The sequence below is a fragment of the Misgurnus anguillicaudatus genome, chromosome 3 (assembly GCF_027580225.2).
Source record: "Misgurnus anguillicaudatus chromosome 3, ASM2758022v2, whole genome shotgun sequence".
In the NCBI taxonomy this organism is placed as follows: Eukaryota; Metazoa; Chordata; class Actinopteri; order Cypriniformes; family Cobitidae; genus Misgurnus; species Misgurnus anguillicaudatus.
In genome coordinates, this window is record NC_073339.2 from 45,489,800 (window position 1) to 45,509,356 (window position 19,557).

The 19,557-nt window shown below is 34.3% G+C and overlaps 1 long non-coding RNA gene across 2 annotated transcripts; it reads left to right on the top strand.

The window, feature by feature from the left end:
• Positions 1-14,184: 14,184 nt before the first annotated feature.
• LOC129421169 (uncharacterized) lies at positions 14,185-17,831 on the top strand. 2 transcript variants are annotated; one of them, XR_012369038.1, is made up of 5 exons: positions 14,185-14,321; positions 15,258-15,306; positions 15,393-15,525; positions 15,631-15,727; positions 17,058-17,831. It is a non-coding gene; the product is annotated as an uncharacterized lncRNA (long non-coding RNA). The 2 variants fall into 2 exon arrangements; XR_012369037.1 differs by lacking the exon at positions 14,185-14,321 and having other exon boundaries at positions 15,118-15,525.
• Positions 17,832-19,557: the final 1,726 nt, after the last annotated feature.

A 19,557-nucleotide genomic window follows, 5' to 3' on the forward strand; every position in this document is an offset into this window, starting at 1 on the left:
GTTGTGTGACAGTTCATATACTTAAGTTTAACAGCTTTATTTTTTATATTCATTTCATTAAATTTTCATTAATGTCATTTATTTTTTCTATCACCTCACTGATTGTCACTATTGCACATTTTGGCACAAAATACAGAAATACTTTGACTGTTGCCATCATTAGTTTGATTTTACGTGACATTTTGTCCTTTGTTATTAATTTTACTTTGTTTTAAAAAGTACATATTTTGTTGTTGTAAATTTTCCAGTTGGGACAGAGATTGTGCCAAATAGTTTAATTCAACGGTAATGTTATATATTTTGGTTGCATTTGTAAGTGAACACATTTTTTATTATTTTATAAGAAAATAATGCACACCCAAGGTGGTAAAGCGGCGAAGCTGAGTCAATTATTCCTCTTATACCACGGTTACCAAAAATATTATTCTGGTGCATATTTTTAAGACATTTGACAAGTTAGGTGTGTGGTTTACGGAAAAATAATCAACACCCATGGAACATTTCTCAGCCATTCAGAATACAGCATTCAACAGACCCGTGGTATAACAATATATTTATTTGATTGAAACTGGATCGTGTTTGATGTTGAAAATGAACTGTCCGATTACACCCTATCTATTTATCCATCCATCCGCCTGTCTGTCTGTCTGTCCGTCCACCTGTCTGTCTATGTATATATCTATTAGTCTGTCTGTCTGCCCACCCATTCTTTCTTTCTTTCTTTCTTTGGATGTGTTTCTTTTATGCCATTTTTGAGCTATTAAAGAGAAGCCAAATGTTACACAACATACGTCACGACTGTTTCTCCAGGCCTGAGGCCTGCGTGATACTGATGAAATTTGTTTCTTTTATTCACTCTGCATAACATCTTCAAGCCTTCATTTAGTATTTCCTTCAGCTCAAGACTAATTCGGTCACTTTGCTTTTTTAGTTGACTTTAACATTTTTTTTTGTTCTGTGCTTTTTCTTGGAACTCGCCCTCTAATAAGACACGTTCTGCTTTTCAAGGTCTCATTTCACTGATAAAGTCACACTCCTCAAAGACTTTGACATCATCTGTGTGCAGATAGCTGGCATATATTTCTCCCCCTTCTCCCTCTCTCTCTCTCTCTCTCTCTCTCTCTCTCTCTCTCTCTTTCTCTCTTTCTTTCTTTCTTTCTCTCTCTCTCTCTCTCTCAATTTTTCTCTTTTTCAAAGTATCAGCCGTAATCAGTGAATATCCTGTTACCGCTCTGAATCTGACAAGCTTTATACTTACATGTTTCAGAAGAAAATTGATTCATCATGAGGAAATAAAAAGAACAAAATCTGAATATCAGGAATAGAAAATAGATGACACACAAGGGTAAGTCAGTAAAATCATATATACTGGCATACAATGATGATTAAGATTGTTATAAAAATAGTACAAAAGTAGTCCAAAAAGATCAAAATAAGTTTATTAATCTGTTGCAAGAATTTCCTCACCGGCACATTCTTAAAGATAACAATTATATTTGCAGTTTCCCGGACAGGACTTATCCTACTCCCAGACTATAATTTAAAGATGTTTTACTATTTAAAAACTGGAGGAAAAAAGGATTGTAAAACTCATTGAATGAATACTCTGATTTAGGGTTTCATGCAGTTATAATATGTGTAAAATCTAATTGAATTGATGTTTAGCTTTTATCCGATTAATCAATAAATTGATAAATCAGATAATCTGAAAATTTGTCAGATTAATTGATTATCAAAATAAAAGAAAGAATTGCATTACCAGCACAAGATTAATGGAAACATGCATACTAATAAAATATATAGATTAAATATATTGATATTTAATATATTGTAAGTGACTGGATAAAGTGTCATATATCATACATTATATTATATATTAACCTCTATACATAAATATATAAAATAAAGAAATAATAATGTAAAAAGGCATATGGAAATATAATAAACAATTTTAAAAGCAAAATGCATAATGTATTTTTTCATTTTGATGCTGCAGTGAATTATGACATGTTCACGCCAGGTTGAACATGAGCCTTACACTACACAGTTTTAACCTGAGGGATGTCTTACACCCTTTATCTGTGTAATTAAAACTCTGATTATATACTGAAAAATGTTTAGATTGACAGTCTGAGCCCTCTGGTCAAAGTCCGTAGAGGATTTAAGAAGCGTTAAACTGGCTTCATACACACCCGTAGAAGCTTCCCACTGGATCAACATCCTATTAGCAGACTTCTTTTGTGAAGTTGTGTAAAAGACAGTTATACATCTGAGAATTAAACCTCCTCGATTCTCAAGAAGTGGGTGTGTCTAAAGCCTGTCCCAGATTATATGGCTACATCTCTATCTTTAGACTGATGATGTGCATCCGTCAACGTCTCAGCACTTCTGCTCGAAATCAAAGCATTAGTGTTCTGACTTCTCTTACTACTGACAGCAAAACAATGTGTTTGTGCTTATCAATTTGGGTTTAAGTTTATGGTTTTGTATAAGTGAGATATGTTGAAAAGATAAATACAATCTAAATATTCTGTATGGTTTTATTATCATGCACGCATTCAGAACACTACCTGATTGGATGTGTGCATTAAAAAGTTAAACACTTTAAAGTTGACGACAACCAGTTCAACCAATCATGTGTAGGTTTGGGGTTAACAAAAAACCTATTTGTCTGACCATTGGAAAAACATTGGTGTGTTTAATGCTTGCTTACGAATATTATTTCAGCAGTGCTTTTTGCTGTCACCAGTGATACAGAAATGACATTTCACCTTTACACATCAATTGTATGACCTTTATTTATTGATTTTAGGTGATCTAAAAAAAAAACAAGATTAGTTTGTTGTAACACCTGCTAAAAAATTTAGTTTAAACACAAATAATTCAATAAAATTCTGTCTATATATGAAAGGTGGTTTATTGTTTATATATCTAACTATAATAGATAGATATCCACAAAAAAGGGCCGAAAAATCAAGACAAAAAAAAATCATAATTGTGAATTATTTCCTCTGATATTGTATTAATAGTTAATATTTTGATGAAGAGTATTTACATTGTTTTCATTTCAATATCATTGTATACCTGAAGCTTCATTGTAACATTGTGTGACAACTAACCCCGGTGTGTAAAAATGTTTTTAATACCAGCTATCAGTTACTAGGAGTTGTTGACGTGTTTAAAAATGGTGTTTTAAGTAACAAGACAGTGATTAAAATAATATAAGGTTTGATTTGGTGACTTACACACCCTACTTATAAATCGGAAAAAAGATGCCTCCATGCATCCAAAACAGTATTTTGAACAATATCTTAATCAAAACATTTTATACATTCACATGAGATCTTCTGATTCATAAGAGAAAAAGACTGGATTGCTCGGCCCTGTATAAATATTTAAAGTTACCATGTACCCAGCCCTAGTTTGTGCCCTGCTCACCCCTATTATCAAAGCCAATACAAATGTTACTCTATTTTCGTGTAGCAAGAACTAGTTTATTTTATGTTGATTTATTTACCCAGCACAAGTAGTTGATCCTCACAGATATTTGATGTCTACAAATATTTAGCCATCACTTTGGGGGATTATTCCCATTTATACTTGTTTACCCATTGTGTGAATCTTTACATGACAGTGTTTCTTTGCACATTTTTCATTATCCACAATCCCACCGGAGCGCTGCTGTCATTGCCTAAACATTCACCTCTCTGTGCCAGACAGCTAAGGGGGAAACCAAGAGGATTTGGTCACATTTTATTAGCACAGTGTTATGTTACAGTTTTATTTTAGTGCATACATCTATTAAGTGTTTATACAATTTGACAGAACTGGTTTATGTTTCTTTTGTTATCTGTATTTATTATCCAGAATCATTTAATTTACGATTTGTTTTCTTGTATGAAGTTTATTGCTTTAAAATTTTAATGGATTTAAAAGAAGCAACGATATTAATATCTTTTAAGATAAAAACAGTGGAACGCTATCAGATAGACTAGTTCTTCTGTGTATCGTTTGCATCATACAGTGCATTAGTTTAGATATGCTATAATAAATGTAGGTTTATTCATAGGTTAACTTCATGTTGTCAAAGAAATGGATCTCGTAAGCCCAAAATGGTTTTGCAGCAGGTCATTGTAATATCAACAGGATTACATTATATGCGGCAGACGCTTGCCTCCAAAGTGACTTCCAGTGCATTCAATCTATACATTTTGTTAGTATGTGTGTTCCCTGGGAATCAAACCCATGACCTTTTGCTATGTTATCCAATGCTCTAGATCAATTGGATCCTGGCTACAGGAAGTTTTTGTCCCAATGGCTGTTGTGCTCAGTTGAACCAAGAGCAATAATAATGTCACATCAATCATTTCAGATATTAATTTATTATAACATAAACTGTGCTGAACACTTTTAAAAGTACAAGAAGATACAAAAGTTGTCACTGGGGCGGTACCAGTGCTTAAAGTGGGCCGGTACGCGCCGGTACTTCCACCACTTCCAAAAATAGCTCGTGAGCGTACCACCACCTCTCCGTGCGCCCAGAATGTTTAACTTAACTCAAACCATTTAAGTAAACTGGTTGCATTAAACCATTTAAGTTTTAAAAAAACACATACATTTAAGTACCGTGAACTTGAGTCATGTGCAATTATGCACTTATATTTAAGTAGTGTGAACTTAAAGGAACAGTATGTAGGATTGTGGCCAAAACTGGTACTGCAATCACACAACTGGTGGCCTATACACAAAATGACAACATAAACATCAGTTGAGGGCTGCAACTCCACTTTTTAAATGACAATATCCTGGCCAGACCACTGTTGTCAGTGATATAAATATGTGGGATGAAAATGATTTCTTAATGTCTAGTGACAAATCAGGGCCATTTTATGATTAATTGATATACATTTCTTACATACTGTTCCTTTAAATATAAGTGCATAACTGCATATCACTCAATTTGTTTAGTTCACAGTACTCAAATGTATGTCTTTTAAAACTAATGCAACCGGTTTACTTAAATGGTTTGAGTTGAGTTAACTTTTAGGTTTTACAGTGTAGCATATTGGAACACTCATTTGCACATCTGTTTAAATCAGAGGTTTAATTTAATGCTTTGGCTGCGCTGCCGCTTTCCAGAGCGCCCTTCATAATGTATGCTTCCTAATTCATCCCACCGAGAGCAGAGACTACATTACCCATACACCCTTGAGTTTTAAAAGTTAAAAGCGCATGCGTCGCTTTTGCTGCTGTCAGTCAGTGTCAACCTGGTCTGGAGAGGTGTGTGTTTGTGTGTGAAACGCGAGCATAGCTGCTCGGTTAAAATAAAAAAATACAATGAACACTTAATATGCCGTCCTGGCTTTAGACTCTGAGTAGTAAAAAAACAAGGTCAGAATCAGAGGACTCGCTGGCTGACATCCCACCAAGCCAGAATGATAGCTGCAGGTCAGACGCAAGCTTTATCCAAAACCCTTTTGTATGTACGTGACAATCTCCGCTGTCGCGGCTGTCAGTTTATTGGTTCCCCTCGACGCAACTTCGGATTTCCTCAGGCGATGTGCAGAGTAAAAACATTCTTGAAATTGTAATATACATTTTAATTGCTAAACTACAACTGAACGAAATTTCAAAGAATTTGAATGACGCGCACAGGAGTTTTACCATAGACATGGTCTTGGTGTCATTTTAAAGTTTATTTTTCAAGCTTATTTTTCTTTCTATCTTAACAACTAATTTTAGCATTTAACCATGTTGAAAATGCATATTTTATTTATGTTCGATAGCACTTTCTACAGTAGCTCTTTTTAAGGGTATTTTTAAAAAATTATTTTGCACATTTTAATTATGTTCAGTAGCTATTTCTAGCATAAGCAAATCCACAAACTTATAAAATTATTTATTATTTTTTACAAGGTCGTCTGACTGCTGAATATAAAACCCCTTCAATATAGGAGTCGTCGAGTCAGCAAAAGAAACAAAAAAGTTGAGTACCGGCACTTCTTTTGGGCCACTTAAATCATTGGGCGGTACCTTTTTAAAAAGTACACTTTTGTACCTATACTTGTAACTCAAATGTACATATCTAAATTTTACCTAATAGGACTTTGGGGTACTGTCCCAATGACAAATGTTGTACCTTTATTTCTGAGAGTGTATCTAAATAATGCTAGCTAGCAACAGTTTAAAAGAAATCTGACAAATTAAGCTTTTTCATTTGTAAAATTTGCTAAATAATAAGTGGATATCTCAAAACAATTCATACAAACAGCACAACATCATGGATGCCTGCAAAATTGTTTAACTTGTTTAAAATCCGTGTGTCATTGTTCATGAACAGAGTCAAAATGTTTAGCCATGTTGTAAATAAACCAAGTATATGAGTCAGTATTTTCTGATGCAAACTGTGGCGGATTCACATTTTCACCTTTTTTTTTCTGTAAACAAATTACACACATTGTGATATTAAAAACACATTTTACAGTACAAATCAAAAATGACAAAATTAGAAAGGGAAGAAATGTCAATTTTTCAACTTAACTCAAAATGTTTAAGATTCACCTGACAGCAATTCCTAAAATTGACAAAAAAAAAAAAAACTATGGAAACATGCTTACAGTAACAGATTATGACACAAAGGTCAACAATTTGGCATGACATGCCTTGTGCGATGAACTCATTCATAAATTATATGAAATGTAAGACCAGTATATAATGTATTTTGATGAAAATGACATTAAGCAATTTAAAATGTAGTAATCAGCAGACAATTGTACATAATTAACTGCATGATTGCAAACCATTTGCAATTTGTCCAAAATAATGAGAATTTACTTTGAATTTGTACACATCTGACTTGATGATGTGCAGGTTGAACAAAGCATTTTGATAAATTAATTTCTGATCTGAGTAATGCTCCAAAGAAAAAAATTCTCAAATTAAAAAAAATAAAAATACATTCAACTTTTCTTTTAATTGTTGTGCACAGATTTTTCATGCAGAGAAACAATCAGATCATTCTGGATAATTTCAATTCAATCTAAAACAATTAAGCCATTCTTAATTCTTCTTTCTGCTTGATAAAGCACATTTAAATACATTTTAAATGGATCACATACTGTGCGTAGCAATACACATCCACTCTTAAAAATAAAAGTTCATCAAAAGTTCTTTGTCAGGCTGTACTGTTCCATATAAAACTTTTAAAGGTCGCACATTAGGCAAAATCCATGTTTACAAGGTGTTAACGTGACATAAATGTGTGTTAGCAACAATTCTACAATGAAAGAAATCCACCCACTCCTTTTTAATTCCCATTTAACCAATGCAGTCTCATTCGACATGCCATTTTAATTCTCTTGTTAATGTGACCTCATACTAATAAGGCCCCGCCCACAGCCCCTGACTGACAGTCCTGCATTAACATCATCGAGTTGTACGCTGTCCGCCAAATCTCAATAGTGAGATTCTATTGTTTCAAACTGTATTCACAGGAATCAGATCTATTTTAATTGAAAGCGCTCACTGTCTCCTTCAGAAGCTCATTTGCATTTAAAGACACAGACAAAAATTATTTTGAGCTGAAACTTCACAGACATATTCTGGGCACACCTGAGACTTAAGGCCAGTTCACACTGGTCAGACAACTACCAACTCCAACAGACACCAACAGACCCAACAGACACCAACAGACAACCACATTCTAAAGTCTCATTGACTTTGATCCAACAACTGCCAACAGGGGTTTCACACTGGTCAGACAGAGTCCAACAGACGCGTCTGTTGGAGTCTGTTGGAGTCTGTCTGACCAGTGTGTAGTGGCCTTTACATTACATGGGTCATTCTTTAATTTGGGTGGCAAATGAGAAGCAGGAATTGTGAAAATGCTTGTTTGTTTTCTTTTAATAAAATGTATTGTTAAGCATTTGTTAATTAAGCCATGACTAGGCCTTAGTTTATTTAGTAAATATAACTAGTTTCAACAAACATGCCTTACTAAAAAAACATTACTTGTATTCATTTTGAGGCAAAACAAAGGCACTGATGTATTTTAAGATATGTTTGGACAGCTCTTTATTTAAGTCTAGGACTAGTCTAATCCCTGTCCGGGAAACTGACCCTTAATCCATTACAGTTTTTCTCAGTCACTTTGGTAAATTTCTCGAATCCTACTTGACATTGGCAAAATAGTAAATGCATTTCTCCAAACAATTTATACAAATAGCAAAACAACATGGTAACCTGCAAAAGCCACTCTCTTACTCAAAATTCTTAGTTCATCTCTCAAAATTAAATATCTGTGTCAATGAACAAGCCCTTGTGTCATTGTGTACGGATAAGACAGTCAAATTGCTTAGTCATGTTGTCAATATAACAGTTTACTCTGGAGGGATGTTCTGATGTAAACGATGGCTAAAGTTTTCATGACAATTATTGTATTGTAAATTGTAGGTTACACCTTAGGGTAAGTTATGTGGGAGTTTTGACTCCAAGAGATTGGACAAAATTTACATTTACGCTTTTACTGTTTGTACTGTAATTTGTTGACAGACTATGTCATTGCCATACAGAAAAGAAAAGACAGCACTGCATAGCACAAAGAAAGAGAACAAGTGACACAATGATGTGAAAATTGAACACAAAGTTTTGAGAATTTCAATACTGATCTGAGAATTGTACTAAAGTGACTGTAAAACTGTAAAATTGAAGCTTAATAAAAAAAAATTTAACACTGGTGAAACAGTATTAAAAATGGTCAAACTTGTGAAGTAAAAGAAAAATTAGCCTAAATCCATTTTTCTTAAATGGAGGCTGCCATCAAGATGATTTCAAGATCAGGGGACATACACGTATGGATTTATCAAAATTTTGATTAAAATATTTAAAATTTGCAAGTAATAAACATAACACCACAGGCACTAATAAAGTGCAACACGTGAAATTGTCAGAAATGTTGCTAACTTTAAAAGAATGAATAAGAAAGCATGCATGCACCTCTCAGATCAACCAGCGTCTGCAATGACCTTTACACACAGGAAGTAGTTCCATAGATATGTACACTAGATATCGCCTTGGCTATGGCAGTTCATTGGACCGAATGCATCAAACAGAGCCGCCATCTTGAAACAGGGGAATCCCGCATCAGCGTCATTGTAGGCAATGGTTTAACAGAAATAAAATCACCATAAATCGTCATGAACGCGATTTTCTTGCTTTTCTTTTGGTTCATTTCAACAGTCAGACATGTATTTAGCATTAAGTACAGGAAAAAATTAAAGTTTAGATTTTATGAAAATTTACTTTCTCTAACTGTAATGCATAGTGCTAGTAGCCCTTTCATCCATGCGCAGCACAAAAGTCCGGCAGCGTCCATGAATTTAAAGTACAGGCGGACATAGCAGCTTTACCTAGATACGTCCTATGACAAGACCCCTGTTCTAAGATGGCGGCGGTTTTGACGCATGCTTAGAGCCCCAAGGCGACATCTAGTGTATATGTCTATGAAGTAGTTCAAATAGATTTCCCCCTTTTCTTAAAATTGTTGTAACACCACAGACATGAATTTGGCAGACACTACTTTTTTCTTAAAAATTACAAAATATATATATATTTAAAAAAGTTGTACATGCTAAATAAAATCTATATTCACAATAAGACCCACATCTTGTAAAATGGGTATTATGTGTGTGCCATTTAACGTCCACAAAAACTGCTTGCGCATAACCTTCACAGAAATCTATCTGCTAATTTAGATTTTCTTAAAACATCAGTCTGTATGATTTATAAGATTTACAGAAATGTCACAAAATGCACCCCTATTCAAAATCAATATATGTACATAGTCAACATTGCTTCTGTCCTATACTGCTTCTTAAAAGTGTCCTTGTTTCTTTCTTTCCTTTAGATAAAAAGGAACCCTCAAGGTGTTTAAAAAAACTTTTATCATCTGGGTTCAGATTTCTTGAAGGTGTGAATTCTGTACCCCGTGGCTGGCCCAGGAGAAGCGCTGAGAAACGACTGGATTCTGTCCTGGTCCTGTAGCTCCTGTTTTTGGCTCCGGTGCATCTCTTTTCCACCTGCTGGTGTTGCCATCTGACAATGGCCTGCTGTAAACAGCTCTCCTGTATTGTTCTGTGGCTTGCCTTTCCCATGGGCTTTTATTCTGTGACATTCAGATCCTTGGCACTATTCATAAGGTGCAGAATGGAGATGCATGGCACCAGACCCTCACTGTGTGTCCTCCTAAAGGCTTATGACAGGGATCCTTTGCAAAGGAGAAACATCAGGAGGTTTGCTCTGAATGTTGTGTGCTGGCAGACAAAAGAGGGATTGAAGTGGAGGTCTTTGCATGTAGAGCTGTTGTTTGGATTCAGAAATATGCACAGGTGCTAATTTTGACTTATTTGTAGAAAATAAACAGATTCGACATAGAGGAAGACTTACTGTTGTACAGCTCTCTGGAACACTTGATTCTGATTGGTCAGTCATGTCTCTTTTGTAATGTCAAGGTTAAATTTGTTACAAATGAGCTAACAAAATATTTCAAATCAGTTATTTACTCATTACTCAAGTATGATAATGTACAAAAACTCTTCAGTATCATATAAGACCCTGTTTCGTCCTAAGCACCCTGTCAGGGGTTTATTTTGCGATAGCAACTATCAAAATGGACATTGTCCCTTACTTAACTCATTCACCGCCATTGACGAGTTATCTCGTCATTTATGAGTTCATATTTAACTAATAAATATGCCTTTCTGGACGAATTTCAAAGTGAAAGTGTAATACCGCTTTTATCCACCAGATGGCGCCAAACCGAATTTATCAAACACGGAAGTTAAAAAGATTTAATGATTTATTTTAACTGCCTTTATGAAATGCAGGTGGGCAACTTTTCTCAAAAAGGCTGGCGGTGAATGAGTTAAGTATGAAATCATTTCAGTCTGTTTCTTACACAAAACTTTCATGACACTAAATTTATGCAGTGTTAGGTAACCACCAATTTTTTATTTTTGGGTGAGCTACTCATTTAAAACCGTTGATGTTGCGAAATTTGGCTGCCTGCTTTTTTATTATTTATGCCATTTTCTGAAAATATTGTAAAAGTGCAAAGAATCGGTTGTCTATAAAGATGCACAATTGGCTATGTTAATACACCTAAACTGAATTTGCATATCATCCTCATTGCCATAATTAGTTGTTAAGCCCCAGCCGCTCATGTAGTAAAGTTTTTCATCAGTATCAACAAATAAAGCTGTTGGCCTGCTGGCGCATTATAATTTCTGCACATGAATATGGCAGTCTTGCATTTATTTTCTCTTCCGAATTTCACCAACTTCATGGGAGGGTTTCATGCACCTCACTATGTTTTATGGCCTAGGGCTTACCCGTCTTACTTGCTATGTACTTTCAGCTATGCTTTTCAATTGCATTATAGCAACCTCTGGGGAAGCCTGAGGCCATATGGGCCCATTTAGACAATGGCAAAGTTGTTCTTCATTCTCTAACTTTTGCAAGGTTTTATCAATTTAGGCCTTAACATTTTACTTAACAATGTTAACAGGTTTAACATTGCATCTATCTATCTATACATCCACCCATCAAAAAGGGATGAACCCAATATGGGGTACATTTTCCAAACAACGACGTAACTCGCTGCTGAACCACCGTAATATAATGCATAGTTAGAGAAACTAATTACCTTGTCAAGACTTTGTAACTTTTAGTAACTTTGTCGCACATTTGTCATTTGAACCATGTTGTTCCAACAACATAGTTGATGATGTCACGTGGGAGGTTAAATACTAATTAATCTGTTTAAATCGATTTAATGTCAGATTATTGCTGTAAATAACGTACACTGCATCCAAAGACTGATTTTATTACCGTGATTTAGTTTTTTGCTATTTTATTTCAAGATATTTAATTCATGTGCAAGTTCCTTCTTACGTCACTTCTCCCAGGGATTCCCCAGGGTCTTAAAGCTCGTAGGTTTCAAAGCGCTTTATTCTGTTTACAAACGTAAAGACTTAAAATAAAATGTGTATTTATTTAGAATGATGGATATAGAATACACTACATGTTTTGGTTTTTTTTTTGCTCATTTTGTTCAAAGACATGATCAACGTAAGTCTACATGTTATAATAACAAGGAACTATACTTCTAACGACAGGTGGTTTCGGGAAACACCAAATCGCTGAACTTTGTCAGTAACGACGACAGTAGTTGGCTAATGATGCTTTTTGGAAACGCACCACTGGTGGGTTGTAATTGAAGCTATTTTGGGTTGTTTTAAATCATCATTGAGTCAAATATAAACATTTGGTTTAATTTGCTTGTTCCCTTTTTGTCCCAACGCTGGAATATATTTAGTATATAGTTGGGGCAAATTTTCTGAAAATTTTGTACTCTCTCAAATGTAGCCTAATTTTTCTATAGCACACATTTTTGAACAACCTTTACTCTTAATTTGAAACAACAACAGTTTATTGTTTAAAACACAGATGATAAAGACAATAATGGTGAGTATGAGTAAATGTATTATTTCATACAAAATATAGTTTTGTTTTTCCTGAAAAAGATGACTCATAAATTTGTAAATTTGATTTGTCAAAACATCCTCGAGGTTTGAATCAAAATGAATCACAGTTATTTTAAGATAAAAATGAAAAAAATGGACCTTTGTGTTCACATTGAAATAGTAAACAAAATATGACTAATATTTAAAAAACAAAAGTTCATATTGTAGTGCATTTGTGACCCTCATAACCAGTAAATTGAGGGTTTTATCAACATCATCTGAAAGCTGAATAAATAAGCCTTCAATTGATGCATAGTTTGTTAGGATACAATCTTAGAAAGGATGTGTTCATTTTTTACACATTGTTTTGTGTTGTTATTTAACACATTATGGGCCCTATCTTGCACCCAGCGCAATTGACTTTGTCAGTGACGCATGTATCATTCGTATTTTGCACCGGCGCACAGCGGGTTTTTCCCTCCACAGACACACGTCGGCAAACTAAGGAATGAACTTGCGCTCCCTGCGCGGTTCAGCGCAAAAAAGGAGGCGTGTTCCGGAACAAACCATCCCTGATGCTATTTTGCAGTTTAAAAAAACAATTGCGCCACTGACCGGAAAAAAAATAGTCTAAAGTCAGTGGCGCGTTGCGCGTGGTTCATTATGCTATTTTAAGGGCGCATGCTTGACCATAATGTATAGCATGCACAACGCGCACACACTTTGCTTATTTAATCTACACAGATGCAACAGTTATTTTTGCCAATCATAAATTGTTACAATAAAAAAATATTAACACATGAGATAAGGGAAATCATTGTGGTGAGCATTGTGGTGATAGTTTTTATTTATTTTGTGTGGCTGCGTTAAAAAATTATCATGCAAATAACAATTAAAATATTTTTGACTGCTCTTACAAGAATGTCGGTCTCCTCGGCTGTGAACCGCTCCTGAAGTGCGCCTGGTAAATCCGTCATAATAATAGCAACCCGCCATGGAACTTGCGCACTTGCATTTAAAGGGAATGTTGGATGATGTTCTGATTGGTTTATTTGACGTTACGCCCAAACCACACCTATGAATAATGAACCTACTTCAGACCAACCCCTTATTGATTTGCGCCTGGCGCAAGAGTTATTTCTGCCACTGGGAAAATAGCAACAGCGCCCAAGATCCGCCCACAAAGTCACTTGCGCTTTGCGCTTCGCACTTGCGTTTCAGATCGTTAAAATAGGGCCCTATGTGTCATTCTGTGTTGATTTTGTGTTCAAATAAATAAAAGGGACAACACAAGATATGTTAAAACAACAAATGTGTTGTTCCAATAATACAAAATGTGTTGCTTTAACAAAACCATTTTATGAGTGTAGGACAGTATTTGATAGGGATGCAACTAGTTGAAAATCTGGAAACTGGGGGTGCAAATATCATGCTACTTAAGACTGGTTTTGTGGTCCAGGATCACATTTGTGTGCAACTTTGGATATCTGCTAAATATATACACTGTAAAATGTAATAGCTGAGCTTACTAAAAAGATTAAGTAAACTTAACTTATTTAATTAAGTTTGTTAACCTTACTTAGTTTAACTAAGTAATCCCAACTTTTTTCTATGCAAACTCAAGTCAACTTGATTAAACTTAAAAGATTAATTTAGCTCAACTTAAAATTTCAAGTATTTTCAAAAAGGATGACTGCACAGTAGGTGGCAGTAATGCTCCCAAGGAGTAAGTGGTGGCTTAACTGAGTGGTTAACTGAAGAAGACGACAACAGCACATGGTCGGATGAGAGCATGAGGAGGTAAGTTTGTGCTTATATATCATTTTTATTTTTTAATTGCTACATTTTTATCACAATATTACAATCACAGTTTGTAAACAGTAATATTTTGTCGGTAATAATAAAACTGATGCATGCTATTTGATCACAATTAGCAATCCAACAACTGCTAATCATGTGTTTAAAGATAAACATTTTCGTTCAACAGACATAAGTAACTAATATGGAGAGGTAGATTGAGTAAAAATGTAATTATATAAAAAGTTAGTTAAAGTTAAGCCTTATAGTAATAACTGCTTGAGTAAAAGTAAAAGTATGCACTGGAAAAACTGCTTAAGTAGTGAGTTTATAATTCGTGTTGGTGTGGTTTATAATAATAAACTACATGAAAATGCTTAGAACTGCTTAAAAAAAGGTAAAATAGCACATTTAAAGTAGGTGCTTTCAAAATTGTTACTCAAGTCAATGTAATGCAGTAAGCATGTTTCTACCCACCTCTGGAGAAAAAACATTAAAGGAACAGTATGTAGGATTGTGGCCAAAACTGGTATTGCAATCACAAAACTTGTGGCTAAAACTGGTACTGCAATCACACAACTGGTGGCCAGTACACAAAATGACAACATAAACATCAGTTGAGGGCTGCAACTCCACTTTTTAAATGACAATATCCTGGCCAGGCCACTGTTGTGAGCGATATAAGTATTTGAAATGAAAATGATTTCTTAATGTCTAGTGACATATCAGGGCCATTTTATGATTAATTGACATAAATTTCTTACATACTGTTCCTTTAATACTTTCATACCTTAAAATGCCAAGTTATGTTAAATAAGAGATGTGCTGTATAAAAAGTTTTAAGTTTATAGAGTGAATGCTAAAAATGTTGTTTTTACAATTGCTTTTTAGTATCTATCAATCAATATACTATGTTAATTGTATATTATTATTATTTAGCAGGAGCTTGTTTCTTTGAAGAGAGCGCATACCCTTCATGGAAAGTCAGGTAATTAACACACATTTTATTTAGGGCATGTCAAAACTTTTTAAATCTTGATATGTTGTTTCTTTTGTTATCCTTCTTTCATATAGTAACGTTACTGTGGAGTACAACCACGTCGCAAGCAAAAACCTCAAGCAAGAATTGTTCTCATCTCTTGCTAAACATTGTTTTTGAAGATTTTGAATGAAAGAAAAGTTTAAAAGCTCTCTTGAGTATCTTATAGTAAGTATTTTTGTTTGTTTGTTTTAAATAGTTTAAGTCCATTTGCTAACTTTTAAGTAATCTGTTCTCACTGTTGATCTCAATGTTTTATGTATTATTTGTCAGAACATCACTGATGTCAAGTGCTCGGTGGACGGAAGTTCTCCGTGGTCTTGCTATCCTTCTTGCGGAAGACACTACAGACTTCCTGAAAACAAACATGGTTAGTATTCTTCTCGTTTAATCAATATGAGATGTCCTAATTTTTGTGTTAGCATTTAATTAGCATTATTAAAGAAATAATGTGTAAATAGAAGATAATTAAAGGCACCAAGGCACATCCTTTTGTCCCACAATTCTATGCGTGAGCATGCTCAGGATTGGTTGAGCCTGGTTGAGTTCGATAAAATAAAATGGTGGGCAAGAAAGCAACTGAGCACACATTTAGTGTAAATAAAGTAATATTTTCACTTTTGTTTTTAGCGAGAGTAAAAGTAAAAGTATGCAAATTTTTCTAGCGAGAAATTTGTATTGTAGTTTTGAACTCTTTCCCCGCCATTGAGTTATTCCGTCAATTAAGAGAATCAATAACTTCTGATAAATGCTGTGAATAAATTAAAACATAATTTATTTGCCAGGTAAAGGTTTTATGCCAATTACATAACCAATTCAAATTCATTATAAAGAAAGCAAAACATCAAATATTCAAAGATCAATCTGAGATGTATACCTGACAGTAGCGAAATACATCAACATGACACTATGGGTTTTGGTTTATCGCATTATGAGTGAACAAAGCTTAATACAGGTGTTAACAGTGTGTAAACCGTTTTGAGCTGTCCACTTTCGACTACATTCAGATGTATTCAAAACAGATTAGAACCGCTTAAACACGCTGTAACCCGTATGCTGGAAATAAATTTGACTGGTACAGTTTAATAATACACAAAATTAAATCAAATGTCTTTTAATAACATATGATTTTATAGTTACAAATGATTAAACCAAATAGTGTGTTTGTGACATTTGAACGTCTTGTCTTAAAACTGAAAATAAACAGGTTTTCCTGTATTTGTTAAAAATAAGCTTATAAAATAGTTCAAATAAATATTTAATGTTGCTTACCTTATGAGTAAAATAGCCACATAACAAGTGGGATAATGCACAGACAGCAGGTTGTTATCATGAAATAAGCCCCTTCAGTTTGATACAAGACCCTCTGCTTGACACAGAGTCCTGATCAAACTGTTGGGGATTATTTCTGGAAAAACAACCTGCTGCCTATACAATATAACTTACCTATAGAAGAGTTTTCTAACAAGATATTATTAATTAAATATGTTCCAAGGATGTTTTTGCACCACCAGTAAAGAAGCTTCTGCTGAAAGGTCCAAATTATTATTGGCAATTCCAACCGAAGCACTGTTACAAATTTAAGTGTCACTTCAAAAACTAGTAACATCACCTTGAACAGTTTAAATTTTTAAATGACACATCCACTTTGCATTTGTATTATGAGAATGTATATTAATATTGCGTTTCTATCTTATTAGGACTGTGATGGTGACCCACCTCAACTATCAATAGGAATTCTCAGTCTGGTGCCGGAGGACAGACATTTCTCCACATGGTTTACAGCAATTATTTGGTAGGGTGTCACAGCCATGGATGGACTTGAGAAAGGATCACATGCCATGTGTTTAGTTTTTGGACTGATCGTTGTTTTAAATATGGAGTACCTCTTCACAGCTTATTTTGAGTTGATTCACAGGGTTTTTCTTTCCCTGGGGCACAAATCACTAAAGTCAAAACTGCCATCACTACAAAACATACTAATGTGAAGTAGTGTGTTTTGTGTGAAACAAGTCCGTGTTACTGTAGATCTGTTGCATTTTGGAGTTTTTATTTTTCGTCAACCTGGATACAAGTTCCAGACAAACTCAACTTTAATTGCTGCAAAACTTTGACGTTTTAGTTAAGCTGTATTTTGCGTGTTTCTGATGGCAGAAACAAGATTGTTACTGTAGGTCTGTTGATGCAATTTGTGATTTTTTATCAGTCACATGACAACCTGGATACAAAACCCAAATTGCAGTCACTAAAAAAAAAACTAGTTTTGAATTTGTTTGTCAAGGTGTGATCATTGTGTTTGTAATAACAGAAACAAGACTGTCTTAGGTCTATTGTTGCATTTTGGGTATCCAGATTGATGGGTGACTGAACACAAACCCCTTTCGTGTGTGTGTGTGTGTGTGTGTGTGTGTGTGTGTGTGTGTGTGTGTGTGTGTGTGTGTGTGTGTGTGTGTGTGTGTGTGTGTGTGTGTGTGTGTGTGTGTGTGTAAATGTTTTTATTTTTACACTGTTAAAATGTTTAAAATAAATGTTTTAACCTCATTTTGTTGCTTTTTGGCTTTACTCATTTTTGTTAGTTCAGCTTACTTACAAATGTAAGGCAATCAGTTTCCTTATATTTACAAGTAAAGTGAACAATAAAAAGAAGTTATCTCAACTAATGATTTTAAGTAAAGAGTACTTAACTTTACTTGATTAATAAGTTTAGTCTACTTGTACTGTTAAGTTTTGACAACTTAAAATCAATACTCTACCTTACTTGTTGAATAAGTTCAGGCTACAAATAATATAAAGTTTTGCCAACTTAAAAGCAACACACTAACTTACTTAAAATTATGAGGCAATCAGTTTCCTCACTTTTTTAAGTAAACTCAACTTATTACATTTTACAGTGTAATTGTAGAAGTGTTCTCTTGATTATAGTATAAATAGAAATTCAATAAAAATGTATAATAATTTATAATGTGTATAAAGGTACCAAATGTACAGTCATGATTTACATTTTAACATAAAACCAAAGTGAACATCGATAAATTTGCTTTCTTTGTCCAAACTGTAGCACATAAAGCTTTCCGGCTGTGAATTTATTAAGTTGTGAAGTGCACATCTGTCACGGATGCAACAAAAAATACAGTACAAACTCATTTTAAATGCTTCTTGTTAAAACTTTTCAAATGTGTCTGCCATTGCCAGGTCCCATATTTCCAATAATAATACACCCACTCTTCTCTATTTGCTTTTAAAAGGGAAGCAACTTGTCACTTTCCCCAAAGAGCCCTATCTCACTGTCCTGGGCTTTATAATAATGATGTCTATTTCTTTACAAAATGCCAGCCTTTAAACTCCTGAGGTAGCTATTTTCTGCATACCTCCACTCTCTCGCCCCTCACATTGCTTTTATCTTCGCTCTGTAGTGACGCACTTATTGAAAATAAGAAAATTGTATGATGACATATATGCAGCTATAGATTCGCCAATACACATCATTCGGGTCTGATAAATTCGTTGAATAAAAGCTCAGAAACTTTGTTACTTTGAATGCAACTTTTGCACCAGTTATGTCATTTCTTTCTCGCTTTGGTTATAGGATGCGTGAAGAAGGAAGACAAATTCACTTTCTTTCTTTGTTTTTATGTGATTTTTTTAAAGAGAAGTACAAAATAATGTCTTTTTCCCCAAATAGTTTCTCTAACATATGCTTTTGGATGGACAAACAGATAACCTTGCCCCAAATTAATGCTATTGTCTCATCCATTGTTGCTTAAAGTAAACTAAGAAATGATCATAAAAATTGCACAGTTTGTAGAGGCAAGGATTACTCCACTTACATTAAAAAATCCCTATAAGTTGCTCACCTCCATAAGATCAATATTGCGTTTCTTTGTTCAGTCGAGAAGGAATTACGTTTTTTTTAAGGAAAATATTCCAGGATTTTTTCCCATATAATGGACTTTGGGTGACCTCAACAGTTTGCAGTTTCAATGCAGCGTCCACGTTTTTTGTGTCTTGTTTTCAGTACAAATATCCTAAAATTCTGACATAAGAAAATAAGTCTAGTTTTTAGACCTAAAATGTACAATTCAAGTCAATTTCAGCTTTTAACAAGCAGGAATGTCTGCCAGTGGGGTGAGAAAATTTCTCTAGAAGTAAGTGTTAAAAAAAAGTTCTTTCAATCATTTTTTCTTACCCCACTGTCAGATT